At 44.2% G+C, this 24455-nt stretch overlaps 1 protein-coding gene across 12 annotated transcripts in view; it reads left to right on the top strand.

The window, feature by feature from the left end:
• The first annotated feature begins 8271 nt into the window (after positions 1-8271).
• LOC118938206 (gamma-adducin) overlaps positions 8272-24455 on the top strand; it is a 158424-nt gene continuing 142240 nt past the window's right edge. For 3 of the 12 annotated variants that reach the window (XM_090195615.1, XM_090195619.1, XM_090195627.1), the window contains exon 1: positions 8920-9208. The gene's annotated coding sequence lies outside the window, so the exon portion shown is untranslated. Of the gene's footprint in view, positions 8423-8919; positions 9209-10425; positions 10540-24455 lie in introns of those variants that run through there. The other 9 variants (XM_090195617.1, XM_090195631.1, XM_090195618.1 and 6 more) reach the window with 6 other exon arrangements.

A 24455-nucleotide genomic window follows, 5' to 3' on the forward strand; every position in this document is an offset into this window, starting at 1 on the left:
TGTTACTGTAGATCTATAGTTCTATGTCCCCACACACTACACTCCGGAATGTTACTACGTTACTGTAGTTCTATAGTTCTATGTCCCCACACACTACACCCTGGAATGTTACTATGTTACTGTTGTAGTTCTATGTCCCCACACACTACACTCCGGAATGTTACTATGTTACTGTAGATCTATAGTTCTATGTCCCCACACACTACACTCCGGAATGTTACTACGTTACTGTAGTTCTATAGTTCTATGTCCCCACACACTACACCCTGGAATGTTACTATGTTACTGTTGTAGTTCTATGTCCCCACACACTACACTCCGGAATGTTACTATGTTACTGTAGATCTATAGTTCTGTCCCCACACACTACACTCCGGAATGTTACTATGTTACTGTAGTTCTATAGTTCTATGTCCCTACACACTACACTCCGGAATGTTACTATGTTACTGTAGATCTATAGTTCTATGTCCCCACACACTACACTCCGGAATGTTACTATGTTACTGTAGTTCTATAGTTCTATGTCCCCACACACTACACTCCAGAATGTTACTATGTTACTGTTGTTCTATAGTTCTATGTCCCCACACACTACACTCCGGAATGTTACTATGTTACTGTAGTTCTATAGTTCTATGTCCCCACACACTACACTCCGGAATGTTACTATGTTACTGTTGTTCTATAGTTCTATGTCCCCACACACTATGTGGTTGTGGTGATAGCAGAATCAGAGTATACTGTAGATGCATAAATATAGATACTGCATAGATGACAGCAGATACAAGGAGCATTGATGACAATGTTAATAGCTCTACACCCCAGACACAATATGGCTGTTCTGATGATATCATAAAGAGTGTGGATTAATTGCTGCGTAGATATAGATACTGTACATAGAATAGATGACAGCATGGATCTACATCTCTTTTTCTATCCAGAGAGAACCGTAACTTCCACTGATGCCATTAGGAGAAGTGGATTTAGGTGGAAACATTTGACTTAGGTGGAAGCTATGTGGGCCAGCCGCATTGATATTTGGTGTTGATACCAGGCTGCTCGTTAGGGCACACACCTGTCACCAGCGTAACGTGCATAATGACACTTTGCGTTTAATGACGCACAATGACGCACATTTAACCCATGTGTCTCTGTGTGGCCATACCCTTAATCTGACCGGCAAATCATAGATGCATAAAGAATAGATTCATTAGAAATAGATAGCCTAGATGAGAACAATTTTCTATTCGTGAGTGAACGTCTATGGGTGTGGACTGGTATTGGACGGAAGGAGTACCCTTGTGTATCCATTGGGTTGGGTTGGATTCTCAGGAACATGAATCTGACTACCAGGGTAATCTGACTGTAGTTTAATTAAGGTGATGTATCACTACATCATGTGATGTGTCCCAAATTGAGACACAACCATGAGGTCAAGGTTGAGGCGTGCAAGTTCACAAGAAAAAAGGAATAGCACCAGAAACGAAGACGCAAATGAAAGATATTTAAACACATGTTTGATCTGATACACCAACACATTTTTCATTGCTCACTGACACAAACAGTTAACATGGACATATTTAGACTCATCTCTTTGTCCATATACTTCATTCCCCTGTTCACCATCATGGTCAGCTCCCCTCGTGACGGGGTTGAGCAGAATAGGCTATTCCCTCCGAGCTAGAAATAGCTGTCGTAAAGGACCATCAGATCAGAGTGTTGTTTTTGGTAGGTAACTCGCACACACACACACACACACACACACACACACACACTCCAGTGTGAGTTATTTATAGGTCATTTACACATTTCAGAGGGCCCTCAAGGTGGTGAAGGTACTTCACTGGTCCTATTTTGGCCCTTGATTGTAGTGGGAGGTCAACTTGTGATGGGGATGCACACTGTTCCATGGTAAGGGGAGAAACGTATAGGCAGGGTGTGTCCTAATACTATCTCCTTTCTCCTGATGTGTGAGCCTCACCACTTATTTACAGTAGGTCTACTTTGTGTCTGTTTTCAACGCTTTTTGCGTCAACATTTTTATTGAACCAAATCAGGCGCTGACCCACCTAATTGGAAAATGCTGAGGAAAATTATGTGGAAAATGCTGTGGAAAATGCCTGCTCGCCACACATTTGTCGCTGTTATGACGTTGATGATTTGTCACTATGTACGGTTTGTTAACGTTCCTCCCGTTGTAATGAGAGTAGGCATTCAGCGCCATCTAACGGCCGTGTTGGGGATAACAGTTGTTGACAACTGTAGCATTGTAACCCTAACCCTTTTCCTAACCTTTAACCTCATTCTCCTAACCTGCTACGTTAATTCACCTAACCTGCTGCGTTAATTCACCTAACCTGCTGCGTTAATTCACCTAACCTGCTGCGTTAATTCACCTAACCTGCTGCGTTAATTCTCCTAACCTGCTGCGTTAATTCACCTAACCTGCTGCGTTAATTCACCTAACCTGCTGCGTTAATTCACCTAACCTGCTGCGTTAATTCACCTAACCTGCTGCGTTAATTCACCTAACCTGCTGCGTTAATTCACCTAACCTGCTGCGTTAATTCACCTAACCTGCTGCGTTAATTCACCTAACCTGCTGCGTTAATTCACCTAACCTGCTGCGTTAATTCACCTAACCTGCTGCGTTAATTCACCTAACCTGACACATTATTTATCCTGAGCTGCTATGTAAAACAAACCATCTGCGGCAACAAATCAACAGTATCAAACTAATGATGAGGTTTGTGAGAAAGCTCCCACCACACACTGCCTCACCAGAACATGTGTAAACACACTGCATCACCAGAACATGTGTAAACACACTGCCTCACCAGAACATGTGTAAACACACTGCCTCACCAGAACATTTGTAAACACACTGCCTCACCAGAACATGTGTAAACACACTGCCTCACCAGAACATGTGTAAACACACTGCCTCACCAGAACATTTGTAAACACACTGCCTCACCAGAACATGTGTAAACACACTGCCTCACCAGAACATTTGTAAACACACTGACTCACCAGAACATTTGTAAACACACTGCCTCACCAGAACATTTGTAAACACACTGCCTCACCAGAACATTTGTAAACACTCTGCCTCACCAGAACATTTGTAAACACACTGCCTCACCAGAACATTTGTAAACACACTGCCTCACCAGAACATTTGTAAACACACTGCCTCACCAGAACATTTATAAACACACTGCCTCACCAGAACATTTGTAAACACACTGCCTCACCAGAACATTTGTAAACACACTGCCTCACCAGAACATTTGTAAACACACTGCCTCACCAGAACATTTGTAAACACACTGACTCACCAGAACATTTGTAAACACACTGCCTCACCAGAACATTTGTAAACACACTGCCTCACCAGAACATTTGTAAACACACTGCCTCACCAGAACATTTGTAAACACACTGCCTCACCAGAACATTTGTAAACACACTGCCTCACCAGAACATTTGTAAACACACTGCCTCACCAGAACATTTGTAAACACACTGCCTCACCAGAACATTTGTAAACACACTGCCTCACCAGAACATTTGTAAACACACTGCCTCACCAGAACATTTGTAAACACACTGCCTCACCAGAACATTTGTAAACACACTGCCTCACCAGAACATTTGTAAACACACTGCCTCACCAGAACATTTGTAAACACACTGCCTCACCAGAACATTTGTAAACACACTGCCTCACCAGAACATTTGTAAACACACTGCCTCACCAGAACATTTGTAAACACACTGCCTCACCAGAACATTTGTAAACACACTGCCTCACCAGAACATTTGTAAACACACTGCCTCACCAGAACATTTGTAAACACACTGCCTCACCAGAACATTTGTAAACACACTGCCTCACCAGAACATTTGTAAACACACTGCCTCACCAGAACATTTGTAAACACACTGCCTCACCAGAACATTTATAAACACACTGCCTCACCAGAACATTTATAAACACACTGCCTCACCAGAACATTTGTAAACACACTGCCTCACCAGAACATTTGTAAACACACTGCCTCACCAGAACATTTGTAAACACACTGCCTCACCAGAACATTTGTAAACACACTGCCTCACCAGAACATTTGTAAACACACTGCCTCACCAGAACATTTGTAAACACACTGCCTCACCAGAACATTTATAAACACACTGCCTCACCAGAACATTTGTAAACACACTGCCTCACCAGAACATTTGTAAACACACTGCCTCACCAGAACATGTGTAAACACACTGCCTCACCAGAACATTTGTAAACACACTGCCTCACCAGAACATTTGTAAACACACTGCCTCACCAGAACATTTATAAACACACTGCCTCACCAGAACATTTGTAAACACACTGCCTCACCAGAACATTTGTAAACACACTGCCTCACCAGAACATTTATAAACACACTGCCTCACCAGAACATTTGTAAACACACTGCCTCACCAGAACATTTGTAAACACACTGCCTCACCAGAACATTTATAAACACACTGCCTCACCAGAACATTTGTAAACACACTGCCTCACCAGAACATTTATAAACACACTGCCTCACCAGAACATTTATAAACACACTGCCTCACCAGAACATTTGTAAACACACTGCCTCACCAGAACATTTATAAACACACTGCCTCACCAGAACATTTGTAAACACACTGCCTCACCAGAACATTTGTAAACACACTGCCTCACCAGAACATTTGTAAACACACTGCCTCACCAGAACATTTGTAAACACACTGCCTCACCAGAACATTTGTAAACACACTGCCTCACCAGAACATTTGTAAACACACTGCCTCACCAGAACATTTATAAACACACTGCCTCACCAGAACATTTGTAAACACACTGCCTCACCAGAACATTTGTAAACACACTGCCTCACCAGAACATTTGTAAACACACTGCCTCACCAGAACATTTGTAAACACACTGCCTCACCAGAACATTTGTAAACACACTGCCTCACCAGAACATTTGTAAACACACTGCCTCACCAGAACATTTATAAACACACTGCCTCACCAGAACATTTGTAAACACACTGCCTCACCAGAACATTTGTAAACACACTGCCTCACCAGAACATTTGTAAACACACTGCCTCACCAGAACATTTGTAAACACACTGCCTCACCAGAACATTTGTAAACACACTGCCTCACCAGAACATTTGTAAACACACTGCCTCACCAGAACATTTGTAAACACACTGCCTCACCAGAACATTTGTAAACACACTGCCTCACCAGAACATTTATAAACACACTGCCTCACCAGAACATTTGTAAACACACTGCCTCACCAGAACATTTGTAAACACACTGCCTCACCAGAACATTTGTAAACACACTGCCTCACCAGAACATTTGTAAACACACTGCCTCACCAGAACATTTGTAAACACACTGCCTCACCAGAACATTTGTAAACACACTGCCTCACCAGAACATTTGTAAACACACTGCCTCACCAGAACATTTGTAAACACACTGCCTCACCAGAACATTTGTAAACACACTGCCTCACCAGAACATTTGTAAACACACTGCCTCACCAGAACATTTGTAAACACACTGCCTCACCAGAACATTTGTAAACACACTGCCTCACCAGAACATTTGTAAACACACTGCCTCACCAGAACATTTGTAAACACACTGCCTCACCAGAACATTTATAAACACACTGCCTCACCAGAACATTTATAAACACACTGCCTCACCAGAACATTTGTAAACACACTGCCTCACCAGAACATTTGTAAACACACTGCCTCACCAGAACATTTATAAACACACTGCCTCACCAGAACATTTGTAAACACACTGCCTCACCAGAACATTTATAAACACACTGCCTCACCAGAACATTTATAAACACACTGCCTCACCAGAACATTTGTAAACACACTGCCTCACCAGAACATTTATAAACACACTGCCTCACCAGAACATTTATAAACACACTGCCTCACCAGAACATTTGTAAACACACTGCCTCACCAGAACATTTGTAAACACACTGCCTCACCAGAACATTTATAAACACACTGCCTCACCAGAACATTTGTAAACACACTGCCTCACCAGAACATTTATAAACACACTGCCTCACCAGAACATTTATAAACACACTGCCTCACCAGAACATTTGTAAACACACTGCCTCACCAGAACATTTGTAAACACACTTCTCACGCTCCTTTTCTTTTATTGAGTTTTATTATAATAATTTGGGGGGGGGGGGTGGGGGTGCTTATATTTGTCCTTTAACAAGTGTATAATGGAAACGTGTTTCTTGCGTATTCCAACTCCACCTGCGATACCTGCTGCAAGAAGTGGGGTCACGACGAGGGTCACCATTGTCCGTCACCCCTTGAGCAATTGGTTTATTTAATTTATGAGTTATACAAATTAATTTGCTTCTTAATGTAAAAACAAATGTTTATTTTCTCTAACTTTGTTTTTCCACTTCCTGGTTATTAACAGCGTGCTGTGCAAGTGAATGGATTAGTTTCATCTTTGATTAAAGGGGCAATCCACAAATCAAACAATAACAAAGCGGTTACCCCGCCCCTGATTTGGTAAATAGCTGAGGGATGGGGCTGGAGAAATGGAACCACTTTCAAATTCAAAGACAGAGCTCTGGACGCAAGTATTAGATCAAAATCACAATTTTAACTGTGTTTTGAATGTTTAAAAGTCTACAAGCATATGCAGCAATCGCAGATTGCCTCTTTGATTAAGGGTACAAAGGGGGGGGGGGGGGGGGGGGCGAGTTCTGCTCCTTACAATTGTATCTTTAGCTCTGAGTTTAACAGTATTAGCACACCTTCTAGAGATGTTTTCCAGTAACAAAAACATATTTAGTCAAGGCTTCTATTATATTGTGCTGTGTATCTCTCCAGGAGCGCTCGTGGCGGTTGTACAAAAATCAGGTTATGAAAAAGAACAATTCAATTCTTGAAAAATTAATAAGCTGGATAACTTGCATAACTTGGTTTTAAGACAAATGGCCTACGTTCTTGTTTTTGTAATTTGTGAAGAAATCTGGCATATACAAAATCAGGCCTACCATTTTTTGCTACCATTTTATGCTACCATTTTATGCTACCGTTTTATTCTAGTAAACCTACAGTTAAACTCAAAGCTATACATAGCCTACACCAGGGTATCCACAACGTGGTACTGGAGCCCCCCCCCCCCTGGGTGCACGGTTTGGTTCCTGCCCTAGCACTACACAGCTGATTCAAATCACCAACTCATCATAAAACGTTGACGATTTGAATCAGCTGTGTAGCGTTAGGGACCGATGTTTGAGAAACCCTGGCCCACACCACCAGTGGTAAGCGGGCCTACCATACCTGGTCAGTATGTCGTCTACCATAGAAACCCTACCATCATAAACACATCTTGTATGAATTGAGCTGCATACAGAATTGCAATCTTTCTGAGCAGCTGTAGGCGGTGTTATTCCACCAGACATCCTTTTTATCAATTATATAAAAGAGTAAAAACACTGGCACATCTGAGTTTTCTTGTTGCAGGTGCGTGGGAATAACGATCTGATATCTAATATCTTAGAAGAAAAAAAAAGACCCGCACACTGAGCGAGCAGGCCGTCAAGCCCTGACGAAGCCTTTAGGCATACAGGTTGAAAAGTAAACTAAAGTGATATCATTCGAGCAAGAGCAGTGTGCGGGGCTTTCTTTTCTCCTCATTCTATACGCACAAGTACACTCACCTTGGTCATGTTTAGACATCTAGTTTGTATGTACTACCTGCTACAAATCTGATTTATATTCAGACGGTCTGCTTCACTTCTGAGTAGCCTCAGCACTTCTACGGCACAGTGAGAATGGCCACCAGGTGGCCTTAGCGTAACATGGAAACAGCTGGAGAGGCTCCATCACCAGCAGCATCTTCTGGGCAGGTGATACGTCTGTTCAGGACAATTCGTGTAAGGAAATTGTGGGTTTTCTGACTTTTTTGAGGAACATACAGTTGAGAGTGTTACTAAAGATGGAATATGAGAATTTGTCAACTGACCCCACTCGGACAGACTGGACCCGCACTACATTTTGTATAAAGTTGTAATTCATAATATTTTAAAGTAACTGGTGGTGTTGACATTTAGTGTAAAAAAATAATAAAATCTAACAGATGCATCATTTTCTATGGCTGTAGGATGCAAGCTTTGACGTCTATAATGATACATTTTCGGAATGGTCTCGTTTGCAGGAATGCGCTACACTGTAGCAGACAGAGGAGGTGTCAGTTAAATGCCATGTAGGTTGCACGGAGCCGGTAGAGCACAATAGGTAGTAGGGAATTCTGCTGCAGGATCATTCAAAGTGCGGCTGTGGTGAGTAGCCTACATATATCTATGGCATGTCTAGTCGTACGTATAGGACATAGAGTGGAGTTTTGCATGGGATAAACTGGTGAAATAATATAGTCCTATGCAGAACGCATGTGGGCGTTGTTTCTTCGCGTCCACTTGACTAGACTACTTACTGAACGCCATAGCAGGCTCCGATTACAGTCAGGTCAATGGGAAGCAGAGTCCTAGTCCCCTAGTCAGAACAACTGACCTATGTCATAATACTCTGCCATGGTAATTTTTATACATGTTTTATTCACGAAAAAGTGCCTATGTTGTTTTTGTGAATTATATATAGGCCTAGTCGTATGATTCATGGTCCATCTATTCAGATTGTAATAAAGACTGGACAGTTTGCCATTTTGTTTTGCCGTGAGTAAATGTATAGCGTCATTATTTACAGTAGGCCTATAACTTATAATAACACAAGTTATTGGTTTACTAGAGGTGAGGTTTGCCAAATTTATGCACATTCACGTAAAGCAGAGGAGAGTCAGAAACGACTTCCTGCCAAATTGTGACTCTGTGGTTCCGCATTGATATATTTTAAATCTCTACACCATCTGGCTTGGTTTTGAATAAGTGTTAGGATCAGTTTAGGCATATCACTTTAGTTTGTCGTCAGTGAAGGAGGCGTTCTCTTCGTGTGGTCAATTGCTTTAATTCAAAACGCTTGAATCAAAGATCAGAGCACTTTGCGGAGTGGCGTGCCGTGGTCCTGAATGAAATTAATTTATTCTCAATTTATCCAGCTTCCACGAGTTTCAGGTAAATGCACTTTAAAATGTTAACTCGGTTATGTATTTTAATAGTCGTAGCATATTCGTTTACATCTAGTAAGTTAACCTGTGTGTGTGATTTTGATGGACGTTCACCGCGCGTCAGACAGTAACAGCCTATTATCTGGCAAACCGTGGTGGCATGCGGTGGCACGCATTCGAAGTTGCCTCTGCAACGTGGTACAGCAATGTAAATTGTATCCTCCGTCAATGAGTGTGTATGATACTGTAATGTGTTTTGTAAACGTCTTCACGTGGTGGTGGGTACAATATGTAATCATGGCAACCAGACAATCAATGTAGGTTTGCCTACAGTAGTTCGACTAGGGAAAGTAAAATAAGTGCTACTCTTTTAAAAAATGCTAAATATGTTGGCGTGTTATTGCATTAAACTACCCTTTGTTTGCGGAAAGCGTGAAAGTTGTATGGTATGCATGCAAAAACACTCGTGGTGAAGAAAATATTGGTGCTTTCAAGACAACTGGGAAATCGCAAAATAACCAGGTCAGATCATGACGTTAGTGATCTTCGGTTCGGAAAGGCTCTAGAAACATGCCCGAGTTTCCGACTTGGAATTCTGAGTTGGGCGACTGTTAAAAATGTTTTTTTTGAGCTCGTTTGTTTTCCGAGTTCCCAGTTGTCTTGAACGCACTGAAGTCGGAAGTCCAGAATTTCCGAGTTCCCAGTTTTCAACGCGGCATGTGGTGCGAGACAGTGTGATGATCAGCGCTTTGCTCCTTCATTGATTTTGTAGTATTGAAAAGGCTCAATTTAATTATATCATATAGCATTCATTCTTCCATGTCACAGTTGTCTGAGTTCCCTTGATTATCTTCCAGACAGAAAACAATGGTCTAAGGTTTCCCCTCTGTCTTCATATGTCTCTCTATCTCCAACTGAGAGTCTGTCTGGGAGATAAAACCCTTTGATTTCAGCTGACACTATACAGTCCCAGTACTTTATCAAAGTGGTGCAATCACTGTCACTCTCTACGTGGAATGTAAATGTCTTGGTGTAATGGTATGTAATTACACTCTAACTACACTGGTAACTAATTTGAAACATAATCCAGACAGTGAGCTACTACAGTATCAAAAAGGAACCCATATGCAGACCACACACACGGTGGTATGACTAGACAAGATAAATATGTGTTTAATCATAGATTGTTGCAGAGTTGGTTTTAACCTATAGTATGGTGTTCAGTGCTGAATCACTCATATCTTCCAGACCCCTTGAACGCCTTGGGGTTTCACACCGCTCTCCCCTGTAGTCTACCATGTCTGGACTCTGGATAGATCAAAGACACAAGGGATACAGGTACACACACACACACCTCCCCGACTATCCAGATCACCTCAGCACTGATATTTCTCAACTTATAATCACCCTCTAAGGATCTCCATTTCAACACCAGGACCAGAGAGCAGACTGCCTGGAGTTAAAAGGTCCAGCCAAGATAAATACGATAATTGCTTCTGAAAGGGTGTAACTCTGAATCTGAGATGCTTGATTTTTCCCCAGTCGTTTTGGTGTGTGTGTTCTGTTCAGTAGATGGACCTGAAATCCAAATCCAGACTAGGCCTTCACCCTGTCCAAAGGAACAGTATACTGCTAGTGCGTTCTTGCTTTTGGCACGGTGGCGTCACTTCCTCTATCACTCCAACCTAGTGATCTCTCTGCTCTCTCACTCTTTCTCTCGTTCTTTCTCTCCCTCCTCGCTTTCTCTCTCTTTCTCTCTCTCTCCTTGCCTCTGTTTATTTTCTCTTTCCAAATGAATGGCTTTACAGTCACCCCAAGGCGCTAGCTGCCCAGCCAGTACTAAGGTCTGAGTAGGCAGGAAGTACAGTGTCCACCATGGTCCATTTGACCTAGTGAGTACACGTACAGGAATAAGGCCTATTAACTATTTGGACTTTTAAAGGCGGTTCCAACAACACACAACTTCAGTGACGGCTAAGTGGCTACAATCACTGCAGGACACTGTATTTGTTGTGACAGATGTCGGTCCCACGAGTACACTAAGCCTTGTTCAACTGTTAGCAGCGTTGTGTTGTATGAAATCAAACCTGAAATACGTCTGTGTACTGAGGAAGGCTTGAAAGAGTTAGTGTTTGTTTTGGTGAATACGTAGCTTCTCGATAGGCTCAACTCTATATAAAAGAGCAGCTAGGGCTTGTTGTAACATGCACAATCAACTTGGTGTGTGTGTTCCAGCGCGTTAGTGCATGCATGTGTGTGGAACTATGCCTGTAAATGTATGTGTGTTTGGTGGATGGGTGTGTGGGCGTGACACTTTTACTTGTTGTTGGTGTGTTCGTTCATGCTTGCCTCTGTATGTGTGTGTATCTGGTTTGGGAGAGAGAGCGGGAGCATTAAACCATTTAGAAGCATCAACTCCTTTTATTTGAACCTGTCCAAAAGACAAACATGACATCACCGTTACCTCACTTCTTCTCTCAGAGGCTGATCAAAAACATGTGGCTTTCTCTCTCTATATATCTCTATCTCTCTCTATATATCTCTTTCTCTCTCTATATATATACCTCTTTCTCTCTCTATATATACCTCTTTCTCTCTAAATATATCTTTCTCTCTATATAATATCTCTTTCTATATATCTCTTTCTCTCTCCATCTGTAATACATTTGACTGTTTTCTATATATCCGTGTAGTAGTTGGTTCTGGGTCGGGTCTGAATGAAGCTGCTCTTTTGGGCATGTTCAGAACCCTGTCTCAGTGTCTCTAAACTTGTTTGTAATGCCCAGGGAAACCAGATGAACGCCACTTAGAAATGACTTATGTCAAAGTAATGTGAGAACAATTACACATTGTTTACATTTTAATCTCTGTATACGATATTCTCAGCATAGATAAATGGATCTTACTGTCTGTCTGTGTGGGATGAATGTTTGTAGCTTTGTTGGGTAACCAAACTCTGTGTTCCCAGTAATCCTGGTGGGCTGGGTTATAATAACCTCATTATACATATGTGGGTGATGTGATGTGCTGAATGGAGTCGTGGTTCCGGCCCTTGGACTTCAGCTGAGTTTTGTTCTGCCAGGGGAAGTGTGTGTCTGCGTTCCAGACTAGAGTTGAGATTCCTGAGCGGTGAAAAGGCGTTTGCATAGATATTGGAGTTCCTTCGCCATAGTTACGGGGTCAAGCAAGCCACGACCATGGGAAGAGAGAGGAGTGCCAAGTTTGGGCAAAATTAACGGGCTGTGATCTCCATGCCAGACTTCTCTCGTTAAAATGATTCAAGATCTGGTCTTTGAGCTTCACAAATCCTTAGTTGCTTCCCAAATGGCACCCAATTCCCTGTTGGCCCTGGTCAAAAGTAGTGCACTAGTATCTACCCCCTACACTGTCTGCACCCTCGTGCATCTACCCCCTACACTGTCTGTACTAGAGTTCGACCGATTAATCGGAATGACCGATTTAATTAGGGCCGATTTCAAGTTTTCATAACAACCGGTAATTGTTTATTTTTTATTTTTACACCTGTATTTAACTAGGCAAGTCAGTTAAGAACATATTCTTATTTTCAATGACAACCCACCGTTCCTAGGCTAACTGCCTTGTTCAGGGGCAGAACGACAGATTTTTACCTTGTCAGCTCAGGGATTAGTTTTTGCAACCTTCCGGTTACTAGTCCAACGCTCTAACCACCTGCCTTACATTGCACTCCACGAGGAGACCTGTTACGTGTGGGCAGCAAGAAGCCATGGTACGTTGCTAGCTAGCTTTAAACTTGTCTTATAAAAAAACAATCAATCTTAACATAATCACTAGTTAACTACACATGGTTGATGATTATATTACTAGTTTAGCGTGTCCTGCGTTGCATATAATCGATGCGGTGCCTGTTAATTTCTCATTGAATCACAGCCTACTTCAACAAATGGGTGACAAGCGCATTTGCGGAAAAAAAAGCACCGTCATTGCACCAATATACCTAAACATCAATGCCTTTCTTTAAATCAATACACAAGTATATATTTTTAAACCTGCATATTTAGTTAATATTGCCTGCTAACATGAATTTCTTTTCACTAGGGAAATTGTCACTTCACTTGCGTTCTGTAAATTGCAGTCCGGGTATATGCAGCAGTTTGGGCCGCCTGGCTCATTGCTAACTGTGTGAAGTCCATTTATTCCTAACAAAGGCCATAATTAATTTGCCAGAATATTACATAATTATGACATAACATTGAAGGTTGTACAATGTAACAGCAATATTTAGACTTAGGGATGCCACCCGTTAGATAAAATACATAACGGTTCCGTATTTCACTGAAAGAATAAACATTTTGTTTTCGAAATGAAAGTTTCCGGATTCGACCATATTAATGACCCAAGGCTCGTATTTCTGTGTATTATTATGTTATAACTAAGTCTATGATTTGATAGAGCAGTCTGACTGAGCGATGATGGTAGGCACCAGCAGGCTCGTAAGCATTCAATCAAACAGCACTTTTGTGCGTTTGCCAGCAGCTCTTCGCAATGCTTGAAGCATTGAAGCTTGACGCGTTTCAAACGTCACTCGCTCTGAGACTTGGAGTGGTTGTTCTCCTTGCTCTGCATGGGTAACGCTGCTTTGAGGGTGGCTGTTGTCGATGTGTTCCTGGTTCGAGCCCAGGTAGGAGCGAGGAGAGGGACAGAAGCTATACTGTTACACTGGCAATACTAAAGTGCCTATAAGAACATCCAATAGTCAAATGTATATGAAATACAAATGGTATAGAGAAAAATAGTCCTATAATTCCTATAATAACTACAACCTTAAACTTCTTACCTGGGAATATTGAAGACTCATGTTAAAACCACCAGCTTTCATATGTTCTCATGTTCTGAGCAAGGAACTGAAACGTTAGCTTTCTTACATGGCACATATTGCACTTTTACTCTCTTCTCCAACACTTTGTTTTTGCATTATTTAAACCAAATTGAACATGTTTCATTATTTATTTGAGGCTAAATTGATTTTATTGATGTATTATATTAACTTATTTTAACTTTTCATTCAGTATCAAATAAATAAATAAAAATCGGCAGATTAATCGGTATCTGCTTTATTTTGGTCCTCCAATCTGTATCGGCGTTGAAAATCAGAATCGGTCGGCCTTTAGTCTGTACCCTCATGCATCTACCCCCTACACTGTCTGTACCCTCGTGCATCTACCCCCTACGCTGTCTGTACCCTCATGCATCTACCCCCTACACTGTCTGTACCCTCGTGCATCTACCCCCTACGCTGTCTGTACCCTCGTGCATCTACCCCCTACGCTGTCTGTACCCTCTTGCATCTACCCCCTACGCTGTCTGTACCCTCGTGCATCTACCCCCTACGCTGTCTGTACCCTCGTGCATCTACCCCCTACGCTGTCTGTACCCTCGTGCATCTACCCCCTACGCTGTCTGTACCCTCTTGCATCTACCCCCTACGCTGTCTGTACCCTCGTGCATCTACCCCCTACGCTGTCTGTACCCTCGTGCATCTACCCCCTACGCTGTCTGTACCCTCGTGCATCTACCCCCTACGCTGTCTGTACCCTCGTGCGTCTACCCCCTACGCTGTCTGTACCCTCGTGCGTCTACCCCCTACGCTGTCTGTACCCTCGTGCGTCTACCCCCTACGCTGTCTGTACCCTCGTGCGTCTACCCCCTACGCTGTCTGTACCCTCGTGCATCTACCCCCTACGCTGTCTGTACCCTCGTGCATCTACCCCCTACGCTGTCTGTACCCTCGTGCATCTACCCCCTACGCTGTCTGTACCCACAGGGCCTCTATACTTTATATGCCTGTGTTCCAGGTCACCAGACTCATTAAGCCAATCACTGCCAATTAAGCCAATCACTGTCAGCAGTGTCATCCCTGTTTGGGTGTGTTATGTAGCTGTGTCCTCCCTGTTAGGGTGTGGTATGTAGCTATGTCATCCCTAATAGGCCTTAGTTGAACATGCAGGCCTGAACAACATTGATAGCAGTCATAAGAGAACAGCTGTGATAATACAGTATAAAGAGATAGGCATATTAAAGGAGGAGGGATATGTGTTTTGACATGTGGGGAGCTAGGAGATGTGATCTGTCCCCAGCAGAGGCACGATTTATAGGAGTTGATCCTTTTACTATGGAGGGAATCTGCACTGCGCCAACTCTATTTATGCGTGTCTATAACTGTATGTGACCTGCGAGAGAGAGTGGGTGTGTGTGCGCGTGTGGCTTGGCATATAAACTCAGCAAAAAAAGAAACGTCCCTTTTTCAGGACCCTGTCTTTCAAAGATAAATCGTAAAAATCCAAATAACCTCACAGATCTTCATTGTAACAGGTTTAAACACTGTTTCCCATGCTTGTTCAATGAACCATAAACAATTCATGAACATGCACCTGTGGAACGGTCGTTAAGACACTAACAGTTTACAGACGGTAGGCAATTAAGGTCACAGTTATGAAAACGTAGGACACTAAAGAGGCCTTTCTACTGACTGAAAAACACCAGAAGAAAGATGCCCAGGGTCCCTGCTCATCTGCGTGAACGTGCCTTAGGCATGCTGCAAGGAGGCATGAGGATTGCAGATGTGGCCAGGGCAATAAATGGCAATGTCCGTACTGTGAGACGCCTAAGACAGCGCTACAGGGAGACAGGACGGATAGCTGATTGTCCTCGCAGTGGCAGACCACGTGTAACAACACCTGCACAGGATCGGTACATCCAAACATCACACCTGCGGGACAGGTACAGGATGGCAACAACAACTGCCCGAGTTACACCAGGACAACACAATCCCTCCATCAGTGCTCAGACTGTCCGCAAAAGGCTGAGAGAGGCTAGACTGAGGGCTTGTAGGCCCGTTGTAAGGCAGGTCCTCACCAGACATCACCGGCAACAACGTCGCCTATGGGCACAAACCCACCATCGCTGGACCAGACAGGACTGGCAAAAAGTGCTCTTCACTTACGTGTCGTGGTTTTGTCTCACCAGGGATGATGGTCGGATTCGCGTTTATCGTCAAAGGAATGAGCATAACACCGAGGCCTATACTCTGGACCAGGATCGATTTGTAGGTGGAGGGTCCGTCTTGGTCTGGGGTGGTGTGTCACAGCCTCATCGGACTGAGCTTGTTGTCATTGCAGGCAATCTCAACGCTCTGCGTTACAGAGAAGACATCCTCCTCCCCCATGTGGTATCCTTCCTGCAGGCTCATCCTGACCCTCCAGCATGACAATGCCACCAGCCATACTGCTCGTTCTGTGCATGATTTCCTGCAAGACAGGAATGTCAGTGTTCTGCCATGGCAAGCGAAGAGCCCATATCTCAATCCCATTGAGCATGTCTCGGACCTGTTGGATCAGAGGGTGAGGGCTAGGGCCATTCCACCCAGGAATGTCCGGGGAACTTGCAGGTGCCTTGGTGGAAGAGTGGTGTAACATCTCACAGCAAGAACTGGCAAATCTGGTGCATTCCATGAGGAGGAGATGCACTGCAGTACTTAGTATCTGGTGTGGCCACCAGCTGCATTGACTGTTACTTTTGATTTTGACCCCTCCCTTGTTCAGGGACACATTATAAAATGTATGTTAGTCACATGTCTGTGGAACTTGTTCAGTTTGTCTCAGTTGTTGAATCTTATGTTCATACAAATATTTACACATGTTAAGTTTGCTGAAAATTAATGCAGTTGACAATGAGAGGACGTTTCATTTTTTTCTGAGTTTAGTAGCTGTGTGATTGTGTGTGTTCACACACACACACACACACACACACACACACGTATGCATATCCAGTAGCACTCCCAAGGTCAGAGCCCCAGCTCTATGGTGCTGCCTACTGAACTCAATGGTATGTGCTCCTTGCTGTCCCATTCCCTTGTATTAAATACACTAGTCCATTCACTAGGCCTACATAGTGCTCTATGGACCCTGATCCAATGTGCACAGAGCCTTATGGGATGGAATGGTATTCAGATAGGCCCCGGCTTCATTGACCCACATCCCTCTGACGTGTAGGACAGCATGTACCAGTTCCTGCAAAAATCCAGAAACTTCACACAGCCATTGAAGAGGAGTGGGACAACAACCACAGGCCGCAATCAACAGCCTGATCAACTCTATGGAGATGTGTCGCGCTGCATGAGGCAAATGGTGGTCACACCAGATACTGACTGGTTTTCTGATTCCACGTCCCTACCATTTTTTAAAAAGGTATCTGTGATCAACAAATCCATAGATTATGGGTTAATGAATTCCTTTTAATTGACTGATTTTCTTATATGAACTGTAACTCGGAGAGAATGGCTGTCGTTTTAGTCTCCTAACTAGAGGTCGACCGATTCTGATTTTTCAATGCCGATACTGAACGCAAGAGAAGTGAAGTTATATGCAACGAAGGACAAGCTAGATAAACTAGTAATATCATCAACCATTTGATTGTTTTTTAGAAGATAAGTTCAATGCTAGCTAGCAACTTACCATGGCTCCTTGCTGCTTGCACTCGCGTAACAGGTGGTCAGCCTGCCACGCAGCCTCCTCGTGGATTGCAATATAATCGGCGTCCAAAAATTCTGATTACCAATTGTTATGAAAACTTGAAATCGGCCCTAATTAATCGGCCATTCCGATTAATTGGTCAACCTCTACTCCTAACCAATTGTGCTATTGTGTGTTTTTTTTTGCGTTATTTGTAACTTATTTTGTAAATAATGTTTCTGCCGCCGTCTCTTATGACCGAAAAGAGCTTCTAGAAATCAGGACAGCGATTACTCACCTCCTATTTTTCTTTAACGAGTCAGAGGAGAGGGATTTACTCCAGACACCCGACAAGGCCCTCATCCCCGCCATTCACAGGAGAAAGAGACTGAGATATCGAGGACGAAGGTCGGGGTGCCTCATAAGGATCCGGCGGCGAGTGGTAATTTGCCTTTACCATCGATCCTATTAGCCAATGTACAATCATTGGATAATAAAATAGACTAACTACAAGCACGTATATCTGTCCAACGGGACATTAATAACTGTAATATTTATGTTTCACCGAGTTGTGGCTGAACGACGACATGAATAACATACAGCTGGTGGGTTATACACTGTATCGGCAGGATAGAACAGCAGCCTCTGATAAGACAAGGGGTGACTGTCTGTGTATATTTGTAAACAACAGCTGGTGCACAATATCTAAGGAAGTCTTAAGGTTTTACTCTACATCAGCTGAGCATCTCATAAGCTGTAGACCACACTATTTACCAAGATAGTTTTCATCTATATTCTAATAGCTGTATATTTACCACCACAAACAGCCATAAGCAAAAAGGAAACCGCTCATCCAGAGGCCACGCTCCTAGTGGCCGGGGACTTTAATACAGGGAAAAATAAATCTGTTTCACCTCATTTCTACCAGCATGTTAAATAAACCAGAGGGGAAAAAACTGTAGGCCACCTTTACTCCACACAAAGAGACCCATACAACGCTCTCCCTCACCCTCCATTTGGCAAATCTGACAATAATTCTATCCTCCTGATTCCTGCTTACAAGAAAAAACGAAAGCATCCTGCCTGGTTGCATCACTGCCTGGTATGGCAACTGTTTGGCCTCGACCCAAAAGGAAAGGGTAGTGAGTACAGCCCAGTACATCGCCGGGGCCAAGCTTCCTGCCATCCAGGACCTCTACACCAGGCGGTGTCAGAGGAAGGCCTTAAAATTGTCAAAGACCCCAGCCACCCTAGTCATTGACTGTTCTCTCTGCTACCGCATGGCAAGCCATACCTGAGCACCAAGTCTAGGTCCAAAAGGCTTCTCAACAGCTTCTACCCCCAATCCATAAGACTCCTGAACAGCTAATCAAATGGCTACCCAGACTATTTGCATTGCCCCCCCCCCCCCCCTTTACACTGCTGCTATTCTCTGTTTGTCTATGCATAGTCACTTTAACTCTACCTACATGTACATATTACCTCGACTAACCGGTGCCCCCGCACATTGACTCTGTACCGGTACCCCCCTATGTATAGCCCCCACATTGACTCTGTACCGGTACCCCCCTGTATATAGCCTCCACATTGACTCTGTACCGGTACCCCCCTGTATATAGCCTCCACATTGACTCTGTACCGGTACCCCCTGTATATAGCCTCCACATTGACTCTGTACCGGTACCCCCTGTATATAGCCTCCACATAGACTCTGTACCGGTACCCCCTGTATATAGCCTCCACATTGACTCTGTACCGGTACCCCCTGTATATAGCCTCCACATTGACTCTGTACCGGTACCCCCCTGTATTTAGCCTCCACATTGACTCTGTACCGGTACCCCCTGTATATAGCCTCCACATTGACTCTGTACTGGTACCCCCCTGTATATAGCCTCCACATTGACTCTGTACCGGTACCCCCTGTATATAGCCTCCACATTGACTCTGTACCGGTACCCCCTGTATATAGCCTCCACATTGACTCTGTACCGGTACCCCCTGTATATAGCCTCCATATTGACTCTGTACCGGTACCCCCTGTATATAGCCTCCACATTGACTCTGTACCGGTACCCCCTGTATATAGCCTCCACATTGACTCTGTACTGGTACCCCCCTGTATATAGCCTCCACATTGACTCTGTACCGGTACCCCCTGTATATAGCCTCCACATTGACTCTGTACCGGTACCCCCTGTATATAGCCTCCACATTGACTCTGTACCGGTACCCCCTGTATATAGCCTCCACATTGACTCTGTACCGGTACCCCCCTGTATACAGCCTCCACATTGACTCTGTACCGGTACCCCCCTGTATACAGCCTCCACATTGACTCTGTACTGGTACCCCCTGTATATAGCCTCCACATTGACTCTGTACCGGTACCCCCTGTATATAGCCTCCACATTGACTCTGTACCGGTACCCCCTGTATATAACCTCCACATTGACTCTGTACCGGTACCCCCTGTATATAGCCTCCATATTGACTCTGTACCGGTACCCCCTGTATATAGCCTCCACATTGACTCTGTACCGGTACCCCCTGTATATAGCCCCCACATTGACTCTGTACCGGTACCCCCTGTATATAGCCCCCACACATGTACTGGTACCCCCTGTATATAGCCTCCACATTGGCTCTGTACCCCCCTGTATATAGCCTCCACATTGACTCTGTACTGGTACCCCCTGTATATAACCTCCACATTGACTCTGTACCGGTACCCCCTGTATATAGCCTCCACATTGACTCTGTACCGGTACCCCCTGTATATAGCCTCCACATTGACTCTGTACCGGTACCCCCTGTATATAGCCTCCACATTGACTCTGTACCGGTACCCCCTGTATATAGCCTCCACATTGACTCTGTACCGGTACCCCCTGTATATAGCCTCCACATTGACTCTGTACCGGTACCCCCTGTATATAGCCTCCACATTGACTCTGTACCGGTACCCCCTGTATATAGCCTCCACATTGACTCTGTACTGGTACCCCCTGTTTATAGCCCCCACATTGACTCTGTACCGGTACCCCCCTGTATATAGCCCCCACATTGACTCTGTACCGGTACCCCCTGTATATAGCCTCCACATTGACTCTGTACCGGTACCCCCTGTATATAGCCTCCACATTGACTCTGTACCGGTACCCCCTGTATATAGCCTCCACATTGACTCTGTACTGGTACCCCCTGTTTATAGCCCCCACATTGACTCTGTACCGGTACCCCCCTGTATATAGCCTCCACATTGACTCTGTACTGGTACCCCCTGTATATAGCCTCCACATTGACTCTGTACTGGTACCCCCTGTATATAGCCTCCACATTGACTCTGTACTGGTACCCCCTGTATATAGCCCCCACATTGACTCTGTACCGGTACCCCCTGTATATAGCCTCCACATTGACTCTGTACCGGTACCCCCTGTATATAGCCTCCACATTGACTCTGTACCGGTACCCCCTGTATATAGCCTCCACATTGACTCTGTACTGGTACTCCCTGTATATAGCCTCCACATAGACTCTGTACTGGTACCCCCTGTATATAGCCTCCACATAGACTCTGTACTGGTACTCCCTGTATATAGCCTCCACATAGACTCTGTACTGGTACCCCCTGTATATAGCCTCGCTATTATTATTTTCTGCTGCTCTTTAAATATTTGTTACTTTTATTTCTTTTTTTTTTTACTTAACCAACAATGCAGTTAAGAAAAATGTGTTAAGGACTTATAAGTGAGCATTTTACATGTTGTATTCGGTGCATGTGACAAATTTAATTTGAAATTGTTACATGTTGTGTTTTTATATTGTTGTTCATTATTAGATGACTGGAAAGTCAGAACATGTAGTAGTAGGTATGTAAATCAGTGGGATTTGTGGACGTTTTCTTTGTGGTGGGGGTTTGGTTAGGTTGTCTTGGGGTTAGGTAATTGGTATCTGGCTGGCTTTAGGATAGTAGAGAGGGAGTGGGGTTTGGGGTCAGAGAGAGTCGACTTCTTCTGCTGATGGAAAGAGAGTCAGAGATCCACGTTCTATTATCATTAGGCCTTGTTTTCCTTGGCTCGTTGCTGACATCACATTGTCCAACATAATCTAGCAGCTTATTGCTATCGCTTCAATCATAGCTGTCCTGTAGAGATGGATGGCTTCCTTCTGGGGGGGGGGGGGGTGTATATCGTGTCGACAAAATCACAATATTATTTTTGCGCTTGTTCTCCTTCTTTTTGAATAGTGAGACAATTTGTTTTCAGCCCTTATATTTCCACGACTGATCAAAACTAGTTTTCTCAAGTTGTAAACATATAGTGAGCATCCCAACGCAATAAAATCACAGTATCGAATCGCAATACACAGAATCACAATATATTTATTTTCGGCACTTAAGTATCATGACAATATCGTATCGTGAGGTCCCTGGCAAACCCCAGCCCTAGTGTACATATGTACTTGCAATCGGTTGTGTGTGTTCGTACGTGAGTTTGTGTTCATATGTGAGTTTGTGTGTGTCCCTCCACAGGCACAGGAAACATGCATTATCATCTCTGTTACCAAACGTTTATATTTACCACATCAGCTGCTGTTCTACCAGACACACCCAGACTAGTTCCTGTTTGTGGGGTAAACCATCAGCAACATCCTCTGGTCACATCACACACCCAGTGACAAATCACTACTGGCAGGATTCACCGCAAAATCTTGCATTGTGTGTGTGTGTGTGTGTGTGTGTTCTGCTGTCACTTTTCTTCTAGCGTCCAAATTATGCCCGGGATGATTTATTCCATGGCAAAAAGGAAACCACGAAGCAGACGAAACACTTTGTTCCTTCAAAAATAAATACATGTGACTCTGGATGACAACATGGTGATGTTTGTTTTCAACAGTAGGACTGTTTTGTTTCCTTGCTACGATACCGGTATCATCCCGGCCCTAATACGAATGGATGATACCGGTATCGTCCCGGACCTAATACGAATGGATGATACCGGTATCGTCCCGGCCCTAATACGAATGGATGATACCGGTATCGTCCCGGCCCTAATACGAATGGATGATACCGGTATCGTCCCGGCCCTAATACGAATGGATGATACCGGTATCGTCCCGGCCCTAATACGAATGGATGATACCGGTATCGTCCCGGCCCTAATACGAATGGATGATACCGGTATCGTCCCGGCCCTAATACGAATGGATGATACCGGTATCGTCCCGGCCCTAATACGAATGGATGATACCGGTATCGTCCCGGCCCTAATACGAATGGACGATACCGGTATCGTCCCGGCCCTAATACGAATGGACGATACCGGTATCGTCCCGGCCCTAATACGAATGGACGATACCGGTATCGTCCCGGCCCTAATACGAATGGACGATACCGGTATCGTCCCGGCCCTAATACGAATGGACGATACCGGTATCGTCCCGGCCCTAATACGAATGGACGATACCGGTATCGTCCCGGCCCTAATACGAATGGACGATACCGGTATCGTCCCGGCCCTAATACGAGTGGACGATACCGGTATCGTCCCGGCCCTAATACGAATGGACGATACCAGTATCGTCCCGGCCCTAATACGAATGGACGATACGCTTACCAACTGTACTGTTGTTATAGCTAGACATCATGTCATGATTTCAGAAGTCAGGCTCATGAAGTCAGGCTCTGTTCTGGTCAGGTCCATTGTGTGGGTTGCGGGTTCAGAAGGAAGAAGACTGTCGACCCTAGTGATAGATCATATTTAAAGCAACGTGATCATAGGTCAGATGTCTGTATAGAGGGGAGGGTAACAGTGTGGCGTTGACTACGTAAGTACCATACTGTACTCACAGTTCTGTATGGCGACATGAGATCCCTGAACAACATGGGCCCATCAGTGTTAATCCAAGGATTGTCTATTGCTTCCACAGCCTGAATTCTAATAGAATGTGTCTGTGTGTGCGTGTGTCTATGACATGTGTTTGTGTGTGTGCGACATGAGTGAGTGTGCGTCTTTGTGTGTGTGTGTGTGTGTGTGTGTGTGTTTTCACCTCATTGTGTTCTAATAGTAGACCTAGACCCCCACAGTTCAGGTTCTCTCTCTTTCCTGCTAACATGAGGCAGCCTAACTGTTCACTGCTATATTCTAAACACACCTAGACTCACTTCCATTGTCCTTAGACTGTTTATATACATCACCATTGTGTTCTATGGCAGTTTAATGCATGTAGGTCAGTGTTACTGTATTTAAAGCGAGGCTATATTTGGCCTAATATGGAGTCTGCAGGCCCCTAGGGCCTATATCCAGGGCAGATTAGTGAACCCACTAAGTACTGTAGAATCTCCATTGAAGTCCCTAGAGGTCTAGGTGTAGAGGTATCTGCTCTCTGGTACTGTAGAATCTCCATTGAAGTCCCTAGAGGTCTAGGTGTAGAGGTATCTGGTACTGTAGTTCTAGATGGATATCTTTTGACTTTGTTGTTGTTTTGTGGTGTGCTTGTTTTGAACCAAGCCAATGATGCGTTTCATTGGTGACACATCTTGCATTCTGCTCTGTACCCCTGAGGGCATGGCAGCCCTGTGTGTGTCACTGAGTCGTCTCTGTGTGTGTGCCGGCTAGGATGAGTGCATGTCATCTCTTCTGATGTAAAATGGGGACACCGATTGTGACAATCCATCTGTCTCTATCCCTCCATGTCCTGTTCAGTGTCCATGTCCAATCACTGTAATCACCCCTGAACCCTGCCGAGACAAAACATGGG

This window comes from Oncorhynchus mykiss, chromosome 13 (genome assembly GCF_057628025.1).
Source record: "Oncorhynchus mykiss isolate SJ-2025 chromosome 13, ASM5762802v1, whole genome shotgun sequence".
Classification (NCBI taxonomy): domain Eukaryota; kingdom Metazoa; phylum Chordata; class Actinopteri; order Salmoniformes; family Salmonidae; genus Oncorhynchus; species Oncorhynchus mykiss.